At 43.2% G+C, this 12,880-nt stretch overlaps 1 protein-coding gene across 1 annotated transcript in view; it reads left to right on the top strand.

The window, feature by feature from the left end:
- The first annotated feature begins 4,030 nt into the window (after positions 1–4,030).
- Positions 4,031–12,880, top strand: part of N4BP3 (NEDD4 binding protein 3) — a 32,395-nt gene continuing 23,545 nt past the window's right edge. Inside the window, exon 1 of the mRNA XM_042447280.1 lies at positions 4,031–4,180. The gene's annotated coding sequence lies outside the window, so the exon portion shown is untranslated. The remainder of the gene's footprint in view (positions 4,181–12,880) is intronic.

Here is a 12,880-nt window from a genome sequence, read left to right as displayed (position 1 = left end):
TTCTTTCCCCCTGGGCTCCGTTGGCAAAAACGGAGCCCAAGGGGAAAAGAAAGCCTCCCTGGGGGCGGATTCCTGTCCGCCTGGGCTGCTTCCAACGGAGCCCAGGCAAGAGAAGGAATCCTCCCCTAAGCGAGGCTTTTTTCAAATGTAGGACCCCCCCAAAGGTCCTACATTTGAAAATTTTGTCCTACATTTGTCCCGGTTTGCAGGTCCGGACTAATGGCAACCCTAATCCTGTTTCATACTTGCGCTGAATTGATTTATTGCAAAAGACATGGAAAAAATGAGCATCAAAAAGAAGTGTGTTAATATTGGTCTAGCACATGCCCCCAACCGCTTCAGCGATTTGACTCAAGTATGATTTTAACCACTTCAAACCAGTTTGCAAACCAGTTTAAAAGTAGTGGGAATGAGGCCCTTGTTTCCCATCTCAGTTTTGAGAACTCCATTGACTTCAGTGGTGGAAATGGCTTTTTGGTTTGCTGTAGTCTTTATCCCCAAACTAGCAATACTTCTACTTTTAGTTATCAAAGTTGACCATACTGCCCTAAACATGTGTCCAATTCTAAGCAGGTTTCCACAGAGCCCTGCTAATTCCCTGACATAAAGAGGGATGGACTTCCGCTGAAAATTTCCCAAGGAGCCATGACAGCAATTTGCTGGTACCATTTTGTCAGTCCCCTGGCAATGTCACTGTGCATACCAATGGAAATGACTGAGCAAATGTGTTTACGATAAAATTTGGCTAAAGGGGCGGGGGGGGGAGGGCAGGGAATGACACAACAGTTTTACAGGGAAGTACTCAGTATGTAGATGATAATGGTTGTTTCATGTTTTCTAATTAAATGTCGATTATGAACTGTTCTTGATAGTTTGAGAATAATCTTTGATAATTTATTTATGGTTTATTTGAATAATATCAATTGTAATTGCCTCTCCGAATGATCTAAAATAGCAAGCCTACACAAGGGAAAATCGAAACTGGTCCTCTTATAGTAACTTAAAATAATAAAACTAACTACTGGTTGCTGCCTTGAAATGTCACTTCTCTTCAAATCTGCCACCAGAGAAAACTGCCTCACTCTTGTCTGGTTGCCCCAGAGTTACAGAATGTTATTGTCCTGGGGATTCACCAAAACCCAGACCTGAACAACTTTCAGAGGGAGTGAGGGAGCATATCCTGGATTTTAATGGCTGGGCTGTTGAGTATACAAATACAAAACATACAAAGTGAAGTGGTGGAGATTATTGTGTAGGATTGTGTTTAAACATGTTTAGAATTTGTCAGATGAATATCTATTGAGCTGTGTGATTGTAGAAGTTCATTTACATTTTCTTTTTTTAAAAAAACAACTTTTCCTTTCCAGACTTGATCACAGGTTCTTCCTACTTTTTCTTCTCTTTCTCTATTTCTTTTGGTTATTTTTATTCTTTTCCTTTTCCTTCACAATTGATCCTTTCCTTTCTCTTGTTATACAATCTTTCTTAAATTGGGGTGATCTGAGTCACAGGGTAGGAGTGTAGAGATCATTGCCTTATGAACCAACTATTGCTGGGTAATGCCGTTGCAATGCATAATTATGTTTTTTCCCCTCTTATAAAGTTAGTATTCTTAGCCCTGGACCCTAGATGGACATTAAAAATACTGATCATTAAAGTTGAGTGAAGCAAACCCAGCATGAATTGCACAGACCATTTGAACACCATGTTCATTAGCACTACAAAGCATCTTCAGTGAGATTACCTTATGACTCATATAACACCTTTGTGAACAGACTACCCTTATTTCCATTTCAGAGAGCCAGTGTGGTGTAGTGGTTTGAGTGTTGGACATAGACACTGGGAGATCAGGGTTCGGATCCTGGCTCGGCCATGGGAACTCACTGGGTGGCCTTGGGCAAGACACACTCTCTTGGCCTCAGAGGATGGCAAGGGCAAACCCCTGCTGAAGAAACCTGCCAAGAAAACCCAATGACAGGCAAATGCCTTATGGTCGTGGTAAGTCAGAAACGACTTGAAGGAACACAACAGCAACATTCCTATTTCACAGGTGAGAAAACTAAAGGTACAGACATCTTACCTTGAAGTGCTGTTGAACTATGGCTTGAAGCACATTAGGACTCAGGTTCAAGTTTAGCCTCTGCACTTCACTCCACAGATATTGTAACACAGATTTTACATTCTTTCTTGTTTTTAAAGCTTTTAAGATCAAAACAACCGTTCCTGGAAGAAACCCCACTTGAACTTTGACACTGCAACCAAAGTCTGTACAAAACTGTATTTTAGTTATACGAAGAACAATTTCCATCTTTTAAACTGAGATTTCCCCTCTTTTGCACTCTATTTTTGATGTTACTCCATATTTGCTGCTTCTATTTTCAGTAGTTTTTGCATTCAGTGCTTCAGAGTGCTAACATTTTTCTTGCTCTATGGGAATGAATGAATTGACTGCGTATCCTGACCTAACCCCACCTGTGTGAGTGGGGCTACACCCAAAGTAAGTGCCACCTAATCAGCCTCCCAGGGTGACCAGGTGTCCTCTTTTTCCTGGACATGTCCTCTGTTTAAACCTTCTCTCCAGAAGGAATTCCAAAATGTCCTTCATTTGGAGTATGAATAAGAAGCCCATTGAGTAACACCAGGTTTGCTGTTCCCCTTTGAGAAATTAATCTCCTTGGCAGCCTGTCCTTACTGCAAATTTAATTCCAGTTTAATTTAATTCCAGTTTCTGCATGGGATCTGTCCTGTGTGATAAACCCCTAAAGCTAGTTTTGAAGGCTGTTTCCATTTGCAGCGGAGACATGCTGCCCAGTAGAGCCCAAGCTCAAAACCTACATTTGCTGTCCTTTCCCCCTCTAGAGAAACAAAGGTGCCCCAAACTCTGGGGCCAAACCTTGACTGGAGAACGCAGTTCGAATCCTAGCTTGGCCATGTAAGCCCATTGGGGGGCTTTGGGCAAATCACATGCTCTCAGCCTCAGGAAGGCAATGGCAAAGCCCCTGTGAAGAAACTTGCCAAGAAAACCCCATAAAAACCAATGTCAAAGGCTTTCATGGCCGGCATCCATAGGTTTCTGTAGGTTTTCCAGGCTATGTGGCTGTCTTCTGGAAGAGTTTATTCCTGACCTTTTGCCAGCATCTGTGGATGGCATCTTCAGAGAAAACTCCTATGGGTTGCCATAATTTGGAAATGACCCGAAGGCACACAACAACAACAACAACAATGTAACTCTAAAATAAACCCTATTAAATGAATGTATATTTATAATAGTGTTTTTAGCTCTTATTCTGTAATAGCATACATTTTTCTTGGCCTCAGTCTGTGAGCACCTTGGAGACTGAAAGAAAAGCTGTCAGCAGGAGCTTCCCTAGACTTCAGTCTACTTTCTCAGGTGTATCTGGGGAGAGCTCCTGTTACCAACTTCTTTCTTAGAGTCTGCAGAGAGATCTTGCAGCACCTTTGAGACTGACTGAAAGAAGGAAGCTGGCAGCAGGAGCTTCCCTAGACTTCACTCTACTTCCTCAGATGCATTTGGTGGAGTGGAAGCAAGGCACAGATACATATCGATGCCATTGGTACAGCATGTGAGAATGTCAATTCAAATGCAACATCCTTTCGTACATTGTGGTACATGCTGGGGTCCCTTGTCCTGCTTTGCTGTTGGGGCATGGCTCCCCCTGGCTCCTTCTCATCCTCGCCGCGAGGGAGGACACGGAGGACTTTAAAACGTAGGACTTTGAGGAAAGATCCAGGGACGTGGCCGCCTGCGAGCTCCCAGCCCCGGCATAGACACGATCGGCCCCTGCTCTGCATGGAGGAGGTTTGGGCATTCCTCCTGGGGCAGAAGGCGGGAATGGAGGACGTGTCCGGGGAAAGGAGGGCGCGTGGCCACCCCTGGCCCTTCTTCCCAGCCGGGGGCAGGGAGGGGAATCCAGGCCGGGCTTTGCCGCCTCCCTCGCCCTTCCCTCCTCCTCCTCCTCCTCCGGGAGCAGAGGTGCGGAGGGAGGGGAGGGGAGGCTCCAGGCCGGTCCTGCCTCTCTGGCTGGCTGCTCTCCAGCCGGCGCTGCTTCTCCGCCGCCGAGCGGCGTTCAACTCTCTGCGAGGGTAGGCAGGCGCCCGGCGCCGGGATGGAGGCGATCCCGCCTTAGCGAGGGGGCTTCAGGCAGCCTCAGGCGGCATGGTGAGTGAGGAGCCGGCTCAAGGCGGGACCCTCGGGGCTCCTGCTCTGGCCTTCTAACCCTGGTCATTTCCCTCCATCCACACTGGAGAAATACCCCGGTTTGGCATCGCTTTAACTCTTGTTCTGGCCCAAGGCTAGGGGGTTCTGGGAGTTGGAGCTTGTTGTGGAGCTTCTCTTCGCTCCATTTGCCTGGAAGGTGCTGCTTTGTGGGGAGGCGCCTGCTCCTCCTTCTCAGGTGCCCCCTCCTCTCCCGGGGGCAATGGAGGGCATGCCCAAAGGAAAGCTCAGAGCAACAGACAGATCCGATGGAGGACCTCTTCCTGGACTAGAATGGGGGACGTGTCCGGGAAAAGGAGGACATGGGCCCCTCTGGCCTGTGGGGGGGGCAGTGTGTGTGTTTGGGGCCCCGATCTTGCCATTGGGACCTCCATTCCGGCGAGCGAGTTTGTCTAAGTAGCTGCCGATCTGGCTCCACCGGACGGCGCTCTGGGAGGCCTGGGGCTGCGGCGGGGTTGTGTGAGTCTCGTGTGGTTGTTGTTCGGGATGGAATAGACTGCGCCTCTTTCAAAGACTTGAGAAGCAGCGCATCGGATGATGCCCACAAAAGCTGAGCTCATAGCATTCTGTCTGCCACCTCTCAGGCTTTGGGGGTTTGGGGACCCACTGGGTGACCTTGGGCAAGTCACACTCTCTCAGCCTCGGGGGTCGGCAATGACAAACCCCCTCTGAACAAAAATCCTGACGGGAAAACCCCACAATAGGGTCGCCGCAAGTCAGAAATGACTGGGAGGCCCACAACACCAAGCCACATAAACACTTGCCTGGAAGTAAGGCAACATCCAGAAATCACAATAACGTTCAAAAATCCACAAAGCCCTGATGCCTTTTTTGTGGATGTTGTGAATACCTGTTTGCTGGATTTGGGATGTTACTGCTTTGCTGCATGGCCAACAACCTGGAGTTGTTCTCTAGAAAGCGGTTTAGCATCAAGGCTTGTCTTTAGATGGAGAGTGGCAAAAGCTCCAGATGACTTGAATATGGATTAACCAGGCCTTTTTATATATTGTATGAATGAATGCTGTCCTTGGGTTGTGAGATTTTAGTCTCACCACCGAGCAGCAAGAGAGAGCATGCTTTTCTTTATGTGCACTGTATGTTGAAATCCATGCTTCCAGTTGTGAGAATGAATCCAAGTTGCGGGAGTTATTCCGGCTGCTTTTAAAAACAGGTTCTTGGGAGACCTGACTTGGATTTAGAACTGCTGGTTCTGCTGCCCTTTCTCCCACTTCTCCTCTTGACCTGCATTATTCCTAATAAGAAAGGAACCGTGAAATCCATCACTTCAGTTCCTTCTGAGGCAAAACACAAGGCAGAGCATTCCACTTGGAGGTCCCTACTCTGAGATCACTGTGGGTTAACTAGAGAATGAATTGAAGGAACACATTGCAAAGAGGTGGCTCCCTTCTGCTAGGAATTTGACCCTGTTGTTGGCAGAGACCACCCTGAAGGAGTGTGAAACACTGCCAGCAGAAAGGTTTGCCCCCATTTGTAAAAGGAGAGAAGAGGGTTAAGCAGGGCAGTATATAAAGGAAGGCGAAAGAGTTGACGGTGTGTGTGTGTGTGTGTGTGTGTGTGCGCAATCCCTTTTAGAATATTGTAAATATTTCAGGTGGACAGATATTTTATAAAGATCTAAGCCGACTCTGGCTGTAAGGGGGAATTTCAGGAGGTCTAGGGCTGTAGCCATACTGGACAAATAACTGGGTTATTTGTCCAGTATGGATATAACGTAAGTTGCAAGGCACTCTGCACCCACTGTGAAATCACCACTTCAACACATTTGTTAAAGCTACAGGAAGACTGCCTTCATTTGCATCTGGCCGCCATACAGATATCTCAACTTGGCTCCAGTTTACACTGTCTGGCAGCAAGGCTGCAGGGTCTGGAATTAAAAAAAAACTGGTCTGAGACACCTCATCATATTTGCAGATGCCTATCTTCAGATGTTAACAATAGGTTAGGTAGGAGAAAATGACATCTTGTGGAGGAGGATTCTGGAGAAAATACCCAGAATAGATTAAAGACCTTCACTGCTGCCACTCACAGGCTTGCCATCAAACCATAGTTACAGCACTGTCACCTTTGATATGAACAGAATCATGTCATTAGAGGGGAGAGAAAGGCATGAACATTCACATAGAGAAAGCAGCATATCCCTCCACCCCCAGATCAAGCTGCACAGTACACAGCACAGTTTGCCAAAAACAGACAGTGGGTACAGGGCAAAGATAGCTTGAAATGTCTCATATTACAAGGCAAGCCACATGCTACAGGGGAACACAAAAGCCCCCAGGCTCACCGATCCTTGAGGGAAATTCCCAACTATGTCAAACCCTGGAAAAGACCTGTAAGATCAACATTGCACAAGCTCTTCTTTTGTTGATTTCCAGATGTATATCATCAAACAGTGCCACAAGCAAAGTATAATCCAGATCACAAACAGGATTGTCTCTGGCTCAGAAGGGCATATAAAAATGTTCTCATTATTACAAATTGCACATCTTGGCATCGCTCGTATCAAGGCCCTTTCTTCTTTTCTTTATTTACCTGAACTTATTTGGTGTGTGCAGAAGTAGCCTCAGAATATTAGAAGAACTTTTAATGTTGGCCTATGGTTTATTATATCCTCTCTTTTGGCAAAGGAATCCAAGCTGTATTTGTGAGGCTGGCAACTCAATTAAGAGTTTTATGATGCTTGGGTTTGTATTTCTTGCTCTTTGCAGGAATTGTCAGAGACACCAATGTAGTTGCTGCACCCATTTTGTTCTGGATTTATCTTCTAAAAATAATCCAGTGTGTTACATCAGTAGGTGAATAAAGGCAGACATTAAAGCTAATGGCATTCCTCACCCCAAGAATAGCTTTCCTTTTTTGTGCCTCCCCTCAATTATTAGAGGAAAATGCTGTGCAAAAATGATTCAGTTTGTGTGCTTTGATCCAGCATGGGTTCTTCTAGAATTTAGAAGAGAGACAGTGTGGTGTAGTAGTTTGAGCATTAGACTACAACTCTGGGGACTAGGGTTCGAATCCCCACTCAGCCATGGAAACCCACTGACTGACCTTGGGTAGGTCACATTCTTTCAGCCTCAGAAAAAGGCAAACCCCCTCTGAACAAATGTTGCCAAAAAAGCCCATGATGGGTTCACCTTATGGTTGCCAGAAGTCAGAAACATCTATGTAAAGACACACAACAAGAATTTAGAATGTGTTTGTCAAGAAATAGTGTCATGGCAGAAAGGACATCAAAGGAATGTAAGTGACTAGAGGCCTCAAAAGTCAAGTGGGAAATTGAGGGCCCCCTGCACCAACCCTTAATGAGACCTCTTGCACATTGCTTTTACGCCTTCAGACATAAATGTCTGTCTATAACAGTATAGGGGATGTGATGGCTTAGTGGTTAAGACGCCAGTTCTGATGATTGTAAATTGGAAGGTTGGCAGTTCAAGGCCCGAGTGCTGCATAATGGGTGAGCTCCCATCATTAGTCCCAGCTTCTGCCAACCTAGCAGTTCGAAAGCATGCAAATACAAGTAGATAAATAGGCACCACTTCAGTGGGAAGGCAACAGCATTGGCTGCAGTCATGCAGGCCACATGACCATGAATAGGTGGTCAACCCTGGTTCTTAGTAACAGAGATGAGCAGCATCCCCTACAGTCGGTTACAACTAGACATTCATGTCAAGGGACTACCTTTACCTTTTTACCTTTACCTATAACAATATAGCAGTGCCTTTGAAAAGAAAAGCTGAAGTTTTCAAGAATATAATATTGTGGATGATCATGTTTTTGTATGCAGTGGGTCTGAATTTAGAATGGGGGTGGGCAATTTATGGCCTCGTAGATGTTGTCAAATTACAACTGTCATCAGCCCTAGCAAGCATAGTCAATGTTGAAGGATCATGGGAGTTACGGTCTAGCAGCAGCTGAAGGGCTGCAAGTTGCCCACCCCCTGCTTTAGACCCAGTGGAAAAGGATCTCAGGAGTCTATTTGTTGGAGGGATTGGAAAAGACCTATGCCTAGAAACTAGTCACATCCAGTTAAAGTAGACAGCACTGAGCTGAACTGAGCATCGGTCTGATTCAGTGTAAGGTAGCTTTTGTGTGTGTTGATGTCCAACTAGGAATACCGCAAATCAGCTAAGTTGATTTAGGATGGCAGTCTCATAATACTATTTGATGAGTGCATGTTTGACTTAAATAGCTTGGGTTTTTTTTCTTGATGGGATTATATTGGTACTAGTAAATTTTATTCTCATTTTCTTATTAGAAGTGGAGAGGTTATTAGATACCTGAAGATACCCTCCCCCCCCATGAACATAGTTTCTGTCATCTTGTTTTAAATGACATTGATTTAAAAATTAAGTCTGTCAACTTTTAGGTAACATAATGGTAACATAAGCAAAGAACCCAAAAGATTACCTGTATGCAAGAGGCTTCTTCTTATATAGCATATATTGTATATATTCTTATATACATGTAATCTTTTGGGTTCTTTGCAAGACAGCCATGGTCTTCAGATATCCTACACTTTCTTTTGTGAGTATGAGTTGGGTTTGGGTGTTTGTGAGTGCTGTCTAATGGCTGAGCAATTCTGTGGGTGGCTTTATTCTTTTCTGAAATAGAACTGGTCAGTACAGAGCCAAGTCTGAGAATACTCATAGCCAAAGGAATGTCTGTACATTGCTCCTCACCGCATATGCTCCAGCAAGAGTCATCCCTACCTGTTTGGGGGTTTCACAAGTTGCTTCCTGTGGAATTGCTATTTTTAGATTTAGAAACACTAGCTGTGTTCTTGTTTGAACTGTTGCTTCACCCTGTATGGCTTATATGAGTATGTCTCTCTTAGGTTTCAAAGGACAACACCTTCAGTGAATCTGAATGGTGAACTTTAATAGGGTGAGATGAGCCTGCTGTGCTCATATCTGGACCATGAGTTGCATGGGTACTTGTTGGGAAGCTGTAAGTGAGTGTGGATTCCCAGAGTATGTATATGCTGTATATACATAATGCAGATACTATGTTATTTTCCTACACAGAAGCTCTCTCTGTGTAGGCAAAGTTTTTTGTTTCACTAACATCAGAGCATGTTACTCAAGGAACTAAGTTTGATATATACCATTCCAAATAACTGCTATTTCAAATAGCTAGATAAGAAGGCATGAGATGTTTTCTGGCTGAAATGTGTGACTATATATCCAAAGATATTGCAGATCTGGAATCAGTGTGGAAAACTGACCAACACACATACTTGAGGATAAGTAGAAATAGTTGGGGCTATTTTGCTTAGCAAAAAGATGATTGATAAGAGGTTTACTTTAAAAAAAACGAGACAAGAGTAGATAAGTGAAAGCTTTTTTCCTCTTTTATAATATTGGAACTCAGGATCAGTCAATAGAATTGTTTACAATACATTCTGAGCAGCATAAGTACCTCCAACAAAGTGTTGTTACTGCATTCATGGCTTAATGCTGCGATGGCTATGGGTTTAGATTACTCTCAGATGAGATTGGAGAAATTTAAGGAGAACAGATGGCTGGGTATTAGCCACAATATTAATGAGCATATGGAAAAACCAGATTTAATTTTTATTAGTATTTTAAAGATTTGCTAGTATTAGAAACAAATATAACAAACAATACATCTGAGATTCGGTACAATGAGGTGTATCAAGTTTGTGATTCATAACTATCCAGAGAAAAGACTGGCATTTTCATTTTATAACTAAAAAACCCATACCATGTCACATAGAATTTAGAATGATCTTGGTTATCTCTAGTAGCATTTTCTCTTTCATTTAGCTTTTCTGTTAACATGATGTTCTGAACACTATCTACCAGAAAGCCCAGATTTAAAGATGCACAGGGGGACACAGAGATAGCAGTGGCAAGGCTGTCACTTTTAGGTAGTTGACCATGGTTGGGGACAGAATCCTGGCCTAGATGGGCCCTTTTTCTGAGCTTGCAGACTTCTTATGTTCTGGGCCTACTTCAGATGTCCAGAAATGGCAAGCCTCCAGAAATCTCAGTCACATATTGATTTAAACACTGTACTGCACACACTTTAACAATCAGAATGTTTTGATTTCTTAAGGATTGGAAAAAATATTCTGAAACCTTGGAGATTCTGACTGAGTATAATATTGCTTTTCATGTTCCTACTATCAGGCTATTAACATGAACTGCAGTTACATTTCCAGTGTTCTTTCGCAGCATAAAAGATGGAAACTTTTTAAAAGGGAAAATATATTAATTGCTATATTCTCAGGAGAGATTAAACGTTCCTTGCCTCCAAAAATGTCCTGCTTATAAACCACATATTTCAGACTGCTTGGATGTAGAGATGTGAAGAATCTGTGCATTCCATGATCACATCACTGGATAGATCTCTGGTCCACAGAGTCCACACTTTCCCTGATATAGTGCCCAAGCCAACAATTTGCTAATTGTAAAGAGCAATACATTTCTTCTCTATCTATATACCTACTTGTGTTGTTCAAATCCAGCAGGTGAGGTGAGACATCTTGTGGGCATGTCTTCTTCCTGTGTGAGTGTTCTGCCTGATCACTGAGAAGCCCCCTTTGATTGCACATGGAGATTACCAAAAGAGTAGGGCATTTAGTGTATTGTTTCCCTATGTAAGGTTGTGGTGGTTTAGCGTAGGGACGTAGTGGCTTAGTGGTTAAGACGCTGACTGTGATGATGGCAAGGTCAGCAGATCAGCAGTTCAAGACCCAAGCAACACATGATGGTGTGAGCTCCCATCACTAGTCCCAGCTTCTGCCAAACTGGTTGTATGAAAACATGTAAAAGTGAAAGTAGATAAATAGGTACTACTATGGTAGGAAGGTAACAGCGTTCCATGCAGTCATGTTGGCCACATGACCACAGAGTCATCTTTGACAACTCTGGCTTCCTGGGCTTAGTAATGGAGATGAGCACCATCCCCTACAGTCAGACATGACTAGACAATCATGTCAAAGGGGAAACCTTTACCTTTTCCTTATGACATGCCTTGAATTTGGGTTTGTTCTTCTGAAGATTTCTCCTGTCAAACAACCATTTCCTGACTTATATCCTAATAAATTAAGGCCACACTTTCATCGATTTTATTATCCTTTTAAATATTTATTTGTTGAGTGTATTGTACATACCTGCAATATACTACTGGGCAGCTTGAATAAGGAAATAGTTATAAAATCTATACACTAGTGTTGAGCAACTATTGTATCCACCTAGACTAAGTAGTCAGATTATTTTTTTAAAGAGTGAAAATCACTATTCATTCAATTTATATCCCACCTTTTTCCTTGTATAGTACTCAAGGCAGCTTGCAATATGCATTAAAACAAAGTACAGTTCAAAACCCAATAAAAAAAGTTCAAAAGTTAGTAAACAGTCATATTAGAACAGTTACCGGAAACAGTTAAAAACCCATTTAAAACAGTCAGAAGATAAAAAGAATAGCACATCCCATACAGGACCTTTCTGTTTCAATCCATTAACAGCTAAAGTCCTATTTAAGAAGATCAGCTTAAATAAAAATCTGTAGGAAAGAGCCAACTTGACCTTCTGTGGGAAGGAATACCACAGCCTGGGAGCACCCGCAGAGAAGGCCCTTCCTAATTTTTATTTATTTTATTTATTTACGGTATTTATACCCCGCCCTTCAGGCCTTCAGCCCATTTCCTGCCTGAAGTTCTTGATCATGCAACAGAACATAGACAGTGCATTTCTTCTGCAACCCAAGTAGTGAATGGTTTCAAATTCGGCTTGGGAGCATTGAAAGGAGGGTGCTTTTTCTATATGCCCAGGTAATGTCCAATGCAGAAAATCATACGCCTTTCCTCATAAGGACAGAGTGGCCTGATGTCCCCCTATTCCAGGGCATGTCTGACATTTCAAGCTTCCATCCAGGAGGAATTTCAAAATGTCCTCCATTTTGAGCATGACTAAGAAGCATGGATTTATATTTATATTAGTATTTTTAGCCTTTATGTAATGCCCTACATTTTTCTTGAATGTCCTGCATTTTGAAGTGCTTCCTCCTCCTTTGCAGTTAGAACATCTGGTCATCCTGCATAAAGAGTTATATGAGCTGGATAGACACCTGGCATTTAGTGCATGGAAGGAAAATTTGCCAATAATCCATATATCCCCCTTTTAGTAATTTTGGATTGCATCCAAAGCCATGCTAAAGCCCCCAAATTGTCTGCTTCAACTTGGAAGCTGTTTTATTTACCTTTTTCTCCTACTGTATTGCAGACCTTTTTACTGTGCTGTGCAAAATCATTCCCTACCAATTTACTGGATCACAGATTTGCCTAGTTCTTTGGGAGACAGGGAGGTTGATCTGAAAAGGAGGAACTGGGTCTAATATGTATGCCATGAAGCATTGTCCAGATGTTACTGGAATCTGTATTCAGTAGACCCTTAACAATCCCCACGATAGTGATATCTGCTAAACAAGAAGGGTGATCGGTAGCTGGTTCAGTGTTACTGAAAGCCCTTCGGCTCAGGCTGCACTGAGTCAGTCTTTAAACCCAATTAATTTCCTAGCACATATATCATTTCCACAGGAATTGCCAAATTAGGTCAGTTTTCTATTTGTGACAAGAACATTTGCTGGAATTTCAGGCAGGGA

Source organism: Sceloporus undulatus, chromosome 2 (assembly GCF_019175285.1).
Source record: "Sceloporus undulatus isolate JIND9_A2432 ecotype Alabama chromosome 2, SceUnd_v1.1, whole genome shotgun sequence".
NCBI classification, from domain to species: Eukaryota; Metazoa; Chordata; class Lepidosauria; order Squamata; family Phrynosomatidae; genus Sceloporus; species Sceloporus undulatus.
This window is presented reverse-complemented; position numbering and strand designations above follow the sequence as displayed.